The 12,388-nt window shown below is 36.7% G+C and overlaps 1 long non-coding RNA gene across 2 annotated transcripts in view; it reads right to left on the minus strand.

Moving 5' to 3' along the window:
- The window catches only part of LOC116269182, a 102,150-nt gene that overhangs the window by 57,718 nt on the left and 32,044 nt on the right, over positions 1 to 12,388 (minus strand). Inside the window, exon 3 of one of the 2 annotated variants that reach the window (XR_004176616.1) lies at positions 11,220 to 11,308. The exons of the other annotated variant lie outside the window; for it this stretch is intronic. This is a non-coding gene — a long non-coding RNA (uncharacterized LOC116269182). Of the gene's footprint in view, positions 1 to 11,219; positions 11,309 to 12,388 lie in introns of those variants that run through there. 2 annotated transcript variants of the gene reach the window in all.

Genomic DNA, 12,388 nt, shown 5'->3' on the forward strand with positions numbered 1-12,388 from the left:
TAATAGGTAATACAATTCCCAGTTAGTAAACTTGATTGAATTATAAATTTCATTCCACATCAGAAGCCCCAAGACCAAGGTATCCATCCAAGTTGCACCTGCATTCTTGGCCCACGGAAACTTTGAGAGAATAAATATTTGCTGTTTTAATATACTATGTTTAAGAGCAATTGACAACTAATAAACACTCCAATTAAAAAACAGGGATATTTCAACTGAATATAAAAGTAAGACTCAACTATATGCTGCCTACAAGAAACATACTCTATAAAGACATAAATAGTTTAAAAGTAAAAATGTGGAAGATGTATCACGTTAACAATAATGAAAGATAGCTGGAGTGGCTCTATTAGTAATAAATAAAGTAGATTTCAGAGCAAAAATATAATCAGGGAAAAATAAGATCATTTCATAATGATGAAGGAGTCAGTTCACCAAGAAGACATAATAATCCTAAATGTTATTCACCCATAACAGAGCAAAATATATGAAGCAAAAACATATAGAACCAGATACATCACAATTATACTAGAAGATTTCAACACCCCTTTATCAATAATTGACAGAATAGTTAGAAAATTAGTAAAGTTATAAAAGGCTTGAACAATACTCTCAACCAACCCGATCTAATATATTTTTTTTCTTTTTTTGAGACAGGGTCTCATTTTGTTACCCAGAGTAGAGTACAGTTGCACAATCATGGCTCACTGCAGCTTCAACTTCTCAGGTTCAAGTGGTTTTCCCACTTCAGCCTCCCAACAGCTGGACTACAGGCATGCACCACCATGCCCACCTAGCTTTTAATTTTTTTGTGAAGACTGGCTCCCACTATGTTACCCAGGTTAGTCTCAAACTCCTGGGCTCAAGTGATCCTCCTGCATTGGCCTCCTAAAATGCTGGGATAATAGGTATGAGGCACTGTGCCCAGCCAACCTGACTTAATTGATATGTATAGAATATGCCACCAACAGCAGAATATACATTCTCTTCAAGTACACACAGAACATTTAGTAAGATAGGCATTCTGAATTATAAAATACATCTCAGTAGATTTAAAGGACTTAAATCATGTTCTCTGACTATAGTGAAATTAAATTTGAGCTCAATAACAGAAAGTACACTGGAAAAAAACCCAAGTATTTGAATACTAAATAACACATCTCTTAAAAAAAACTTAGGGGTCAAAGAATAAATAAAAGGAAAATTATAACGTATTTTGAACTGAATGATTAAAAACACAGCATATCAAAATTTGTGGGGGCAGTGAAAGCAGTACTTAGAGGGAAATTTATAGTGCTAAATGCCTATATTAAAGAAAAGAAATTCTCAAATCAGTGACCTTAGTTTCCATTCTTAGAAACTGGAAAAACAAGAGGAGACAAAAATATAAGTAGCATAAGAAAGTCTCTAGTAGAAGTAGTAAACAAGTAAAAAGTATTAGAAGAGAGGAAATTATAAATATCAGAACAGAAACCAATGAAATAGCAAACAGAAAAAACAAACAACAAAGAGCAAACAGGAAAAAACTTGTTCTTTGAAAATATCAGTAACATTGATAAATGTTTAACTAGACGAATACAGAAAATAAGAGAGAAGACACAAATAACAAAATTACCTTATATCTATTAAAGAAATACAATTTTAATAAATTTGAATCATCATAAAGAAGACTTCAAGCCCAGATGGCTTTGTTGGCAAATTCTACCAAACATTTAAGGAAGAAATAATACCAATTCCACATAAAATATTCCAGAAAACTAAAGGAGGAGGGATAATTTCCTACTCCCGCTATGAGGCCAGAATTATGATACAAAAGACAGGCAAAGATATTATTAAAAAAAGAAAACTGGCCGGGCATGGTGGCTCACACCTGTAATCCCAGCAATTTGAGAGGTCGAGGCAGGTGGATCACCTGAGGTCAGGAGTTTGAGACCGGCCTGCCCAACATGGCGAAACCTCATCTCTACTATAAATACAAAAAATTAGCCAGGTGTGGTGGCAGGCCCCTGTAATCCTAGCTACGCAGGAGGCTGGGGCAGGAAAATTGCTTGAACTAGGGAGGCAGAGGTTGCAGTGAGCTGAGACTGTGCCATTGCACTCCAGCCTGGGCAACAAGAGTGAAACTCCATCTAAAAAAAAAAAAGAAAAAGGAAAATAAAAAAAAAAAACTATAGGCCAAATCCCTCATGAACATAGATGAAAAAATTCTTAATAATATTTTAACGATTTTAATTCAACAGTACAAAACAAAAATATCATGGCCAAGTGGAGTTTAGATGAGGACTGCAAATTTGATTTAATAGTTGACAATTATTCAATGTATTTTTAGCATATTAACAGACTAAAGAAGAACAGTCATATGATCATTTCAATAGATGCAGAAAAACTATATGATGAACTCCAACATCCATTCATAATAAAAACTAGAAATAGAGGAAATCTGAAAGAAATTATGTGGCTGACATCATACTTAATGGTGAAAAACTGAATGTTTTGCCCCCATCTAGGAACAAGGCAAGGATGTTCATTCTCACTTCTCTTCAACATTGTACTGAAGGTTCTAGCCAGGGCAATCAAGTGAAAAAAAGAAATAGAAGACATATACATTGGAAGAGAAAAAGAACTAAAGTTGTCCTAATTCACAGATGGCTATGATCAACTTCAAAGAAAATCTGAAAGAATCTACAAGAACTGGTACCAGAACTAATAAGTTTCAGGATATAAAGTCAGTATATAAAATTAATTGTGTTTGTAAATACTAGCAGTGAACAATGGGAAATTAAAATTTTTAAATTATCAATTATATAAGCATTAAAATATGACTAAGGGATAAATCTCACAAAAGATGTACAATGTCTATAAACTGAAAACTATAAAACATTTCTGAGAAAAACCAAAGAAGACCTACATAAATAAAGCTACATACCATGTTCATGAATGGGAAGCATCAATATTGTTAAGATATTAATTCTTTCCAAGTTTATCTATAGATTCAATAACAATCCTGCTAACAATTCACAACAGAACTTTTTGTATAAATTGATAAGCTATTTCTAAAATTCATGCAAATATACTAGAATAACTAAAACAACTTTGTAAAAACAAAAGAATAAAGTTAAAGTACTTACATTTCCTGGCTTCAAGACTTACTATAAATCTATAGTGAGCAAGATGGGTGGTAAAGATAATAGATCAATGGAACAGAAATGACCCATTAAATAGACCTATCCATATAAAGACTATTATATTTCAAGAAATGTGTAAGTATGGAGAAAATGTGTGTTTTTTCCTACCCTTTTTAACAAGGGTGAAGAAAGGATGACACAAACAAGGAAGCCTATTTGATCAGGGAATTTCAGCTTTATCAGGGAAGATGATTGGAAAGATCATAGTCAGGTTTTTAATGAAAAGACGATTCTGCTTCTGTCTCTATATAAAGTAACCTAGATGAGGTGACTAGCTGAGGTCACCTCATCCTTTGAAGGATGAAAATTAAAGAGAATGAAATTTTATCCTTTGAAAATTAAAGGAGTTCAGCTTCTTCTTTGGGTTGTCTGTCCTATGGAAAGTTTGATGCCTACCCTAAGATTCTGGCAACTTTTCAGGAGCTGTATGAGTTTTCTATGGCTGCAGTAACAAAGTTTCAACAAACGGAATGTCTTAAAACAATAGTAATTTATAGTCTCACAGTTCTGGAGGCTGAAAGTCTGAATTCAAGGTGTCAGCAGGGCCATGGTCCCTCTGAAGGTTCCAGGGAAGAGTCTTTCCTTACCTCTCCAGCTTCTGATGGCCAAGCCACCTGATTTGTAATGGCATAACTCCACTTTCTGTCTCCATCTTCGCATGGCCTTCTTCTCTCTGTATCTCTTTTTCTTCTTCTCTTTTTATAAGGAGAACAGCTGCTAGATTTAGGACATCATCCTAAATTTAGGATGATTTCTTCTTGAGATCCTTAATTGTATCTACAAAAGACCCTGTTTCCCAATAAGGTTACATTCTGAGGTTCCGGGTGGACATGAATTTTTGAGGGACATTATTCATGCTACTGGAAGAGCTCATAGTGTCATGGTTAGTTGTGACTCTAAGTTTCTGCTCATAATAAAATATTAATCTCAAATATCACATGTTCTTACTCATATACAGGAGCTAAAAATGTTGAGCTCATAGAAGTAAAGAGGAGAACTGTGGTGACTAGAGGCTGGGAAAAGTGGAGTGGAGATAGGGAAAGGTTGATTAATGGACACGAAATTACAGCTTTATAGAAGGAATAAGTTTTAATGTTCTCTAGCACTGAAGAGTGACTTATAGGTAACAGTAATTTATTACATAGTTCAAATAGTAGAAGAGAGGATTTGAATGTTTCCAACCAAAAAATGATAAAAGTTTGAGGTGATGGATGAGCTAATTACCCTGACTTGATCATTACATATTGTATACATGTATCTTGTATACATGTACCGAAATATCACTCTGTTTCCCGTATATATGTACAATTATTATGTATCAATTAAAAACAAAATTAAAAAATCTTAATCTCACATCTCATTTTCCATGGATATATTATTTTCTTTGCTAGATACCAGCCAAGATGTAGAACTCAGTCTCTTTCCTTGATGTGCCCCAAATCTGTTCAACTAAGTTGTTTATGAGCATAGAAATTATAGAGAAATGGATGATGCACACACTTCAGCAACACACACATTAACTTGGAGGATCAGAAATTTGTGTTCTTAAGTGCCCCTTGATAGTCTAGGCACGGTGGCTCATGCCTGTAATTCCAGCACTTCGGGATGCTGAGGTGGGCGGATCACCTGAGGTCAGGCCTAGCTACTCAGAAGTCTGAGGAATGAGAATCACTTGAACTCATGAGGCAGAGGTTTCAGTGATCCGAGATCACACCACTGCACTCGAGCCTGGGCTAGAGAGCGAGTGAGACACCGTCTCAAAAAAAGAGAAAAACAAGTAAAAAAAAAAAAAAGTGCCACTTGGTGAGCTTGCTTCTGGAAATTTTTCATTCTCAAACTCATCAGAACCCAGAACACTGTTTTATTCCTGTCCCCTTTCTCCTTCTTTCTACCTACCCTGCTATCTTTTCTTCCTGGCTCCTCCCTTCTGCCTGTCCCCTACTCATCTCCCCCGACTCTAATTATTTTTGTGAGGTTTGTTCAGTTTGTTTCACTGTCCTTTCATATCCAACCCTCAAGAGGTCATCTTCTATGTGTATCAAAGAGTTCTATTCCACAGAAATAGTTCTCTCCCAGAGGAACCCAGGGGCCATCTGTCAAAATATTAATATTAGTTGTTTCACCCTACTACAAGGCAAAGAAGAATGATAAATAGCACAAAAATCAGAAACGTCTGGACATAGATTGTGAAATCTACTCTTTGAAGGGGCTGAACATTTTTATTTCAATTAAGTTTCATTATAATACACTTGGGAGGCCCATTTAAGTAGTTAATGAGCTAAGGCACTGATTGAGATAGATGTGTTTATTGCTGCCTCACTAATAAGAAACAAAATTTTATACGCGCACGCGCGTGTGTGTGTGTATGACATACTTATGGTATATGTATGTATATAATTAGCATGTAGATATTTAATCAGTATGTATGTATATGTTATATATACTGCTAGTATGTATATATTAAGTACATAGTATATATGTATTTAATTAGCATGCATATATATAATGTATATTATATATGTATATGTTATATATATACTGTGCGTGTATACATTATGTATATTAGTGTTTGTGTATATAATTAATATATGTATACTACTGATGGTATGTGTTAGTAAGCACTTTGCTGAGTAATATCCATTGAGTTCCTTATCTAATCCTCATAATTAGGAGTTAGCTATTGTTATTTCCTCCACTTTACAGATAAGGAATTGAGACTTAAAGTTGTGAGATGTCTTTCCCAAGGTAAGTAGTTAGGAAATGACAGAACCTGTCTCTAGTAGTGTTCTCGCTCTTAACCCAATGATTATCACTGCTGAAGAACGTATACTAAAATGTTAACAGTGGCTATATCTGGAGGAAAAATAACATTTGATTAAAATATGCTTTTCTGGATTTGTTAAATTTTCTCCAGTGAACACATATGACATTTGTAATAGGAAGCCTGCTCCCCCGCCACCAATAAATTTTATAAAGAGACAATCATGTCAGTTTCTGAACTGATTGAAAATGCAGTGCTATTATTTTTAAAAATCAACATTAAACTATAATAATATTACTGCCTAATATTTTGTATATTGCTTTATAAAATACAAATTATGTTTATATGCATTTCTCTTTGAGTCTTTCCAATCTCTGTGGATTAGAAAGGTAAATATAATGAGGTATTATTATCCCCCCTTTTGTTTGTCAAATGAAGATGAAAGAATCAATTCACTCTCTGCTCTCATAAAATCATGAAAAAAACTAGCCTGACTTCAAGCTTCCTAGGGACTGGGGCCATATCTGAAATGCCCTTGCAGCTACATCTCCAACCCATAGCACAGAACTTACCACATAGTAGGTGCTAAACAAAATTTGAAACAATGAAATCCAGTGCCTTACTCTTGGTCATGTCTTCTACCCATTGACCTCTATCTCTGGCCAGCTGAAATGTAATCTTTTTATTTGTACTCCCCAATTAGGACTTTAAAAGTTTGTTTTCTTAGACACCACCCTTAAAAGGGATTGCATACAAAAATGGAGGAGTTGCAGAGAGCCATTTTAGCATTTGTGTGTATAGTAAAATATACATAATAAAATTCACTATACTCTACAGTTCAAGGACACTTAGTAAATTCACAATGTTATGCAACCATCACCCTGATCTAATTCTAGAATATATGCATCAACCCCAAAAGGAAACCCATACCCATTAAGCAGTCACTTCCCAACTCCCCATTCCCTCAGTCTCTGGCAACCACTATACTGCTTTCTGTCTCTATGGATTTGCCTCTTCCACATAGGTCAGATAAATAGACTCACACAATATGTGGTTTTTTGTGTCTGGCTTCTTTAACTTAGCATAATACTTTTGAGGTTCATCTATGCTGTGGCATGTATCAGTATTTCTTTTATTTTCATGGCTAAATAAAGTCCATTGGGTGGATATTCCACTGAATCATTTTCTAAGGGGAGAAAACGGGTCCTAGTACAAAGAGATGTTTGCCCAAGGAAGAGGAAGTTCACTCAAGCTTGTCTTCACTTGGACCTGCCAACTCAAGAAGAGTTTGTTTCAGGAAGATGCTAAGGAGTTATTCTCCATATCTGTGGAGAACAAAATGAAAGGAAATCCGTGGAGGGCAGAAGAGATTCTTGGCTGAGCATAAGGGAGAAGTTCGTGATGATCTGGGCAGTTAAACCAAGAAACCCAATCGGGACCACCAGCCTTGAGAAAGAGAAGCGTCATCCCTTCATTCCAGATCAGTATTTGTGGGGCGTTTACCACCTAGAAGCACAGGACTAGGTCAGGTGACATTTCAAAATCATTTTCACACTGTAATTCTAGGATCATGGGAAGGAAAACTTAAAGGATTGAAAAGTAAATCACAGAGAGTTTGTGAAGATAGAAAACTGACCACTTAGGTAACTGCATAAATAGCTTAAAATTACATAAATTGGCTATAATGTTAGAAAGGGGCATGTGACATTCTAACAGAAAAACAAATTAACTAATGGAGTAAAACAGCAATTGATGGCATTGATTATAATTTATAGTGCAAAGAAAAAGGTCAACTCATCTCCTGAATTTTATTTGGGTTAATGATAATTATGTTTAGGTAAAAAGAAATGAAAATCCTAATTGCAAGATAATGTCAGCTCTTTAGAGGACATCTTGTGCCCAACCTAAAAGAGAGAGACAGAGAGAGAGAAGAAAGCACAATTAGTATTTCCTTCATTTCAAACCCAAGTTAATGTAAATTATCTGGAAGGCAAAATTATCTGTGCAGATTTAAAATATTATAAATTCTCAAATAATTAGACTTAGATATCTTAAGAAAAACACTCACCAGTGCTTTCAAATCAGTTTTAAGTCCTAATCCTTGTATGCTTAAATAAACATCGCACACACAGATGTAGTGTGTGAAGCAGGCTCTGCTTTCAGAGGGGAAAGATTACGTTTCTGTGTTTACCCAAGAGCTGACTAAAACACATTCCATTTGGCCGGGACACACAGAAATTAGTTTGAGAAACTGCATAGGGAACTTTATGTGTTTTAACATAACAGCCTGAACGTGGTGTATATTTTACAGATATCATGAGAAGTTTCTCTCCCACCTTTTACTGAGCCATCAAAGAGGCAATTGTGTGAACGAAATAACACAGTAACATGTCACATTCCATTTACATCGATTTATCAAATGCAGGAAGAAGACTTCGCACTTTCTGGACTAGTGATCAGCACTGGGCCAGGATGAAAAGCTGAGAAATGGAGAGTTTTCAAGGAAAATACACATTACAAATAAGTACCAAAAAATCTTTTTTTTTTTTTTTTTTGCACATACTTTTACCTTTATTGACTTAGGTTTTGAAAAGTTAATCTAGGGTGGCAACATGATTTTTGGGGGCCTTAGGCACCTTTACTTTCATGGATCCCATTCTTCATTAAAAAATATTAAAAATTATATTCTATGACTGCATTGGTATAGAGATGAATATAATCCAGGGTGGTTTTATTCTTATATATTCACTATTATTCTATTCAATAGTTTCTCCTGATTTTAAAAGAAATGAAAATAAAACCATTCTCATGGGCCCCTAGAAAAGTTGTGGGCTATAAATCTGTGTCTGCTGTGCTTGAGGGATACATCAGGCCTGAGTCATCCAGGACGCAAATAGCCCATATGGTAAGCAGAGGTCTGGATTAGGCCCAGGGGCAATGCAAAGAAGCATAAGATGTAACATAAAATGCAGTCGAATTGAGGAAACTTTCATTCATAGAGGGATAAGGAGCTAAAGATTGATACGAGACAGTGGGAATTATGGGGTGGATGGGAAGGACAGACAGGGGTGAAGGTGAAGGGTGAAAAAGGTGAAGGTAGCAGATAATGTAGGAGGTTATTGCTGTATCCAAATTAAAGTTTTAAGGACTTGAGTGAGCTTGACGACAGTGAAAATGGTAAATTAAGAAACAAAAAGACTTGAGAGAAAGGACATAAAGAACAAGGAAGGGGAAGAAGTCACCAATGATGCTGTGGTATTAGATGGCATCTTATACCTCAATTCTTAAAGGTTTTATGTCACATTATTATGATTTTCTTACATGCTGGCCTTCAATATTTCATTTAAAATGCTCTCTCTTTATTTCCTGTTCCCACAAAAAGACATAGCCAGACTTATAAGTGTAATTAAAATGCGACTTCAATTGAGCTATGTGACCATGTTTCCATCTTGTTCTTAGCAGCCATCTCATTCGTTCCCTACACCCACCCCCAATACTCTGCATTTGTCAAAAATGGAAGCGCATTTTAAAAGAAGATTGGTTCAAATTCATGTATCTGGCCTTTTAAAATTGTGGCAACCTGGTCAAAATGTCCTTGCCACCCATCACATTCTGAGCCGTTCCCTAGTAACAGATACTGAAGAGATGACCCATTTGAGTGGAAATTGAAATCAGCATTTCAATACTATTTTTGGTTGGTTTCAAAGCCATGTGCTCCTTCCTCTAAAACTGGCACCAAGCACAGTGGTAACTTGTAGTACTTTGGAATAACCTTCCAAATATTTTTAGTGTTTTCTCTCTGAAAATATATCAACGTTCCAAAAAAGGGAGATGAATGGAAAACCCAGACCCAGGAGATGCTCAGAGATGCATTCAATATGACCAATTATTTAGGGACCAATTCCCCAGACCCTGTTTTAGGAAATTCATGAATGATAAAGATGGCACATGCATCAAAGAACCTATAGCCACTGGAGAAGAGAAGCAAGCAAAACAGATGATGACAACATGATGCAGTATGTATTCCTACGGAGCAATATGTATGCCCGGGATGCAACAGAAACACAGAAGGAGTTTGCCTAATCGCTGAAAGGACGAGATGCAAACGATCCAGAAAGGTTTATAAGAAAAGGTGGTAGGCAAAGACTGTTAGTTGCGTATTTAATATTTACTCTTTTCCTTATTAACATGATGCCAATTTTTATTCAGTGTGGCGATATGCTAAGCTGAGAGATTGTATTTCTCAGCCTAATGAACATATGACTACGTTTTGACTAGTGAGAGGTAAATGGGCATTTTCATGAGTTTTCCATGAAGGTTCCTTACAGGGAGAAACAGAACTCTTTCTTTTTCCTTTCCTTTCTTCTTCCTTTCTACTTGGAACGTGGATGTGATAGTTGGAGCTGCAGCAGCCATATTGGATGATAGGTGAGCTTGAGAATAGGATCCAAGGACTAAAGATGGCAAAGCAGAAAAATATAAGGAATCTGAGTTCCTAATGATCATGGTGCCAATTATACAGTTCTAGACTGCCTCTCGACCCCTTTTACATAAAACTAACTAACTAAATAAACTCATATACCCTAGCTATTATTCTTTTGGGCCTCCTTAATGCTAACCTATATTGTGCTCATTGAGCTAAGTTTTGAGAGATTAGTTAGAATTGACAATGTGGACAAGAGGCAGAAGGGAAAAGCTTTGGCAAAACCCCGGGAGCATGAAGGCATATGGAGTATTCAAGGACTTGAAGGTGGTTCTGCTTAGTAATGAGGTTGAGAAATCGAGCAGCTACTCTCTTGCAGGTAGACTACCTCTACCACTACATCTAGGTCTTTAGTCTTTAGTCATTAATGTGTGGCCTCATCTGAGGACTGCCACATACTTGCTTGATCCAGGACACAGGTGAGAGCATTTGCCTTAATGAGATAGAGAGAGACTACCTGCACAGTAATAGGAGGGAAAGAGGATGAGGAGGGAGGAGATGCCAGGAGAGGTGTATGTTTAGAAGCTTCTGCATCTGTAGGTTGATATTGTTTGTTTTCCCTGTGAAAGAGAGAGCCTGGAAGAGACGGGGTTTGAGGAGAGCAGAGGAAGTTTGAAACAGCTGCTGCTCATTTATGCCTTTGTGTCCTTGTGTATCAAGTATTCCCCAATTAAAATGATTTCATGATTCCCCTCCTGCTCCTGTCTACCTGATCAAGAATTTGTTTTGATTCCTTCCTATTGAATCTCCACTGTGAAGACTTCCTTGGCTGCTGGGACAAGCTCTCCTTTCTCTGAACTCTTTTACCCTGTATTGCCCAGTCATCATAGAGAGCGTTGCTTTGTGTTGTATTGCATCTGTCGTTGTCCATGACCCTACCTTCAATCATGGTGATGAAGAAAAAGAGAAAGAAAAAAAAAACAGAAAGGGTTTTAGAATGACCTGGACCTATGACCTTGGACATTCAATCTCTCTAAGCATCATTTTCCTCAACTGCACAATGAGGGAAATGTAGCTATCTTGAAAAGTTGTTATGAAGATTCAGAGTATGCATGTAAAGTGCTTAGCACTGTGCTGGGTGCATAACAGGCATTTAACTGGAGGTGGCTTTTGGCATTATCTCTACAATACGTAGTATACACTTAATAACCACTCTCAGTTGAGGCAGATCCAGACCCCAGGGTCTCCATACATTGTAATCCTAGACCAAGTTGTCCATCCATTGGAAACTTCTGTCCACAGCCCCTTTGCTGCCTCAATGACCATATCACCTCTTGATGATAGAAGGATCCCACAGTTCACTCTGGTTTTTAGTAGGGGCTGAGTCTCAATATAGGTAGGGCCCAGCACAGTGAGGAACATACAGGGAGAACTCAATGCATCCTCATTTCATGAATGAATGAAAGAATGAAGAATGAAATAATTAACGAATAAAAAAAGAACTTCTTTTTGGGAGAAAGCTGTTCCCTTTCCCTTGATTTCCACTTGGGTTGAATATCCCTGTCCTTGCAAAATTAGGACTTGGGTGCTTGAAACTTTATCTATGCAACTTAACTCCTCATTTCTTTATTTTTGTCAATCTAGTTTGGATACAACAGGTAGTAAAATGCAAAGGAAGATCTCTGGGAAAAACAAGACTCTTAAAAACCTTTTGAAAGACTCCTGAGCAGGCCAAGTGTACATTTAGCTCCTACTTGTACTTCAGCAGGCAGCAGTGACACAAAAGCTGGGCCTGTGTTCCTGCTCCACAAAGCACCTGATTCATGAGACAGCTTTGCAGGAATTTAATTAGTGAAGGAATGTGCAAAGCTTAAGCGCTTCAGATGTCATTAACCATTGGGGAGGGGAAAAGGAGTCAAGCAAGGCCTAACAGATGTTTGATTCAGCCTCGTTCCTGCAAAACAGATCATTGAACACATCGTTTTTCTATTTGGGTAGCTCTTGGGTAAATCTTGTTAA

Source organism: Papio anubis, chromosome 10 (assembly GCF_008728515.1).
Source record: "Papio anubis isolate 15944 chromosome 10, Panubis1.0, whole genome shotgun sequence".
Classification (NCBI taxonomy): Eukaryota; Metazoa; Chordata; class Mammalia; order Primates; family Cercopithecidae; genus Papio; species Papio anubis.